At 48.0% G+C, this 3,504-nt stretch overlaps 1 pseudogene; it reads right to left on the bottom strand.

The window, feature by feature from the left end:
• Window positions 1–819: 819 nt before the first annotated feature.
• On the bottom strand, window positions 820–934 carry LOC149459508 (U2 spliceosomal RNA; annotated as a pseudogene).
• Between the last annotated feature and the right edge of the window lie 2,570 nt (window positions 935–3,504).

The raw sequence follows: 3,504 nt of genomic DNA, 5'->3' as shown, positions 1-3,504 counted from the left end.
AAAACCCGTAAGTGTCCGCAAAAAAGTGCAAGTGCAAAACACCACACGAAAAACGTGCACTTAGGGGTGTGCTGTGTCCTACCCCTAAAGGGGCTTGGACCGCTGTCCCTGATCCCCCGGGGCACGAAGCTCCTGACGGGGACTAGGTTCCCACTTGGTCCTCCTGACCAAAAGGCCGGGTGGACCACCGTTCCCTATGCCAAGCCGAAGCCGGACATTCAGTACTAGGCAAGGGGACTCTCCCGAAGAAGAGTCCTCTAGGGATCAGGGGAGGAAGGAACCGTATGGCCACACATCCTCCCCCTAGACTTCAGGGTAGGCCCGAGGACCCACACCCTCCATCCGTGAAAGCACACACATAAGAAAGCAAAAAGTGACAATACGTGGGAGTGTAATAAATTAAATTAAGTAAAGAAAAAGAAAAAATAATAAAAAATGGTACCGTGCCGAAATGTGCACAGACCAGGCCCTGAGGCCTGTAGCAAAAATTGCCCTGAACTTAGCCAAAAGGCCTGGTCCTTAGGGCGCTGTGCAAAAAAGAGTGTAAAAACAGTGACCATGTGTCATTTTCACACCGTGGGGTCCCACACCCAAGTGTTACTAGTGACACCCCTGAGCGCGTCTCCTCAGGGGGCACTGAGTTTGCGGACTTTTTGCCTCCTCAGCCCCAGGCCAGACCAAGGTAGCATGTTCAGATCAGGAGGTACTGGGTCTTTCCGGTCTCCCCAGAGGAATTACTCCCAAGGCCCCAGAACGAATCATGGCGCTCCCTGGTTTCTGTCCCTCCGGTACTAGCCTTCCGGACCCCCATCATACCAGTGAGGGTACTATACAACAACCATCCCCGTAAACTAGAATGGTCGGGAGCACCCCCACTGGACACTGATAAGAACAGATACTACACTTGATCTTAGCCAAAAGGCCGAGAAGCGATGGCCGGGGGTGGGGATCTAATGTCACACACAACGCAGAGCTAGAGCAAGAGCTTCATGAAATTTGATAGCTGATTGAAGGGAAGGGACGCATCACATTCTAACAGGCTCATAGAGAAAAACACAGAGCTGATTCTATGGGGTGGACTTAACTAAAGGCAAATGGACTGTGAGCTTTGCAAGTGCAGTTGTAAAAGTTTTCCCCAGAGCTTAGTAAATGTGGCAATAACTCACTTTGTAAAGAATAGCTGACCAGGTGCAAGGAGAAAAAAAAAGAAAACAATTTTTGCTTGCACATGATTGGATGATGGAACTCAGCAAAGCATTACAATATTTACCAAGCTCTGGGGGAAATGTGTGCAACTACACTTGCAAAGTGCACAGTCTATTTGCCTTTATTAAATCCCCCCCTATGAGTCACCTGCTGGGTTCTGGAGGAGGGGGGGGGGGCCATATCCTGGGAGGCAAAAGTATTGGCTAACATTTCTATCAGTGGCTTATGCAGATAGCAGAGGGATCGGAGACCGGAGAAGAACCAGATGTGGTTCATCTATAATTAGTACGCACTATTAGACAGATGTGCTTTGTTCACTTTTCATGTCTGGGGTTTACAACCACTTTAATTTGGAAAAAAAGAAACAAATGTGTTTAAAAAAAAAAAAACACATTAAAACAAGTTAAAAGTACAAAGAAAAGGTGGCGGGAGGAGCCTGAACATGGCGGCTGTGGGGAGCGAGTGGCTCTAGCTTGCTGCTAGCTCCCGCTTCTCGACCTCCCCAGTGACCCGTTGTAGAAACCGTCTCACCGGAGTCTGGAGGGCCGTGGAGCTGGGCCCGGAGAGCCGGAGATGGCCGTGGGACGGAGGCTGCAGAGACGCGCCGGTTCCCCCGGCGCTTCGTAAAGAGAGAGAGATCCAAGCGGCTGGGAAGTGAGGTGATGTGGAGGAAACACGTGACCAGCCGCGGAGGATCTCTGGGGGGAAAGAGAAGACCGGCCGGTGTCCTGATGTGACAGGGAGCTGCCGCTCCGCTGTTACCGGCTTTTTTTCTTTTTTGTGGCTCGCTACCCCCGGCTTACTGCAGACTACTACCCTCGGTCGGCTGATTGATCCTGGACCAGGGAGACCCGGGAATACCAGGAGAACCACCCTGTGTCCCTGGGGCGAAATTCAGATGGAAAAAGTGAAGCACAGTGTCGGAGATCCAGAGGAATCCCCCCCAGGACTGAGCTGAGCTGCTGTGAAGGATCCCCACTCAAGCCTGGAGCCGCTGTCGGGGTGAGTGAGAGCTGATGGGGGCTTATGGCGTAGTAGATCCCTAAGTGACATTAGGGACAAAGGGGCCAAGGAGGTGAGGGGAGGATTCCCTGTGTCTAGAAGAGAACAAGAGAATAGCCCTAGGCGCTTCAGGAGAACAAAAAATAAGGAAAAAATAACAAGTATACCAGGTCCACAAATCACAAAGGAGCGGTATAATCCCATCCAGAGAATATAGAAGAGAAAAGACATATAGAGGATATGAAGAATAAAGGTCCCAAGGGAGCAGGGCTCAAAGGGTCTCAAACAGGCACGATAAGGAAGTTTACATCACATGGACATATAACGCCAGAAAGGGCCCAAGGCGCAAGCGCAAAAGGGGAAATGGACACAGGAAATAGTCCTAGATTATCACTGGATATGAATAGCTCCTGTAACCAACAAATAGCGGATGGCTTGGGGAAACAAGATCTTGATGGTGAACTACAAGTACCAAATAAGAAGGAGATGATAGAAATGTTTCAAAGTCTGGAGAAAACGATAAAACATGAAATGACAGCTATTCGAAACGATTTAGGGCATTTGCTATTGAGAATGGAAGAAACAGAGGAGAAAGTTAAAACCCAGGCCCAAACCATAGATAATCTAAGGAAAAAAACAGCCCATCTAGAGAAAACTCAGAAAAAACTGCTCTATAGGATGGAAGTGCAAGAAAATAAAGAAAGAAGGAGTAACCTTAGAGTACGAGGAATTCCAGAGTCTGTAAAAGGGGGAACACTATATGAATTAGTAAATAAAATTTTAAACTCCATAAGAGACAGACCTGAAACAGACGGGATTAAACTAGATGGAGTGTTCAGAACAGGAAAGTTCCAACAAGCTACTGAGAAAGAAAGACCGAGAGATATAATTGTTCAGTTCCAAAAATTTGGGGTCAAGGATGAGATATGGAAGAAGATCAAAGGAAGATCATTAATTAAATATGGAGACTTGACTATCCAAATTTATGCGGATTTAACATCAGAGACTCTATGGAGGAGGAGATCCCTGAGACCCCTGTTGGAGCAAATGAGAAAGCAGAATGTGCAGTATAGATGGGGTAATTCAGCATCTTTAATTGGGTGGAAAAATGGGGTTACAGCTTATCTGAGATCCCCGGAAGATCTGAGAGACTTTTGTGATAGACTGGACTTGCAAAGATTAGAGATAGCTGGCTGGGAAGAAAAAGAAGAAGAAAAGGAAGCTACGGTTGACACAAGAAAAGAGGACTGGCAGCGGGTGGGGGGGAGGAGGAGGGAGGTCTTGGGGTTGGTGAGA

The sequence above is a fragment of the Staurois parvus genome, unplaced genomic scaffold, assembly GCF_062004578.1.
Source record: "Staurois parvus isolate SC_StPar_1 unplaced genomic scaffold, SC_StPar_1.0 ptg000255l, whole genome shotgun sequence".
In the NCBI taxonomy this organism is placed as follows: domain Eukaryota; kingdom Metazoa; phylum Chordata; class Amphibia; order Anura; family Ranidae; genus Staurois; species Staurois parvus.
Note: the sequence above shows the minus strand (reverse complement) of the source record. Positions and strands in the feature narration are given on the sequence as shown.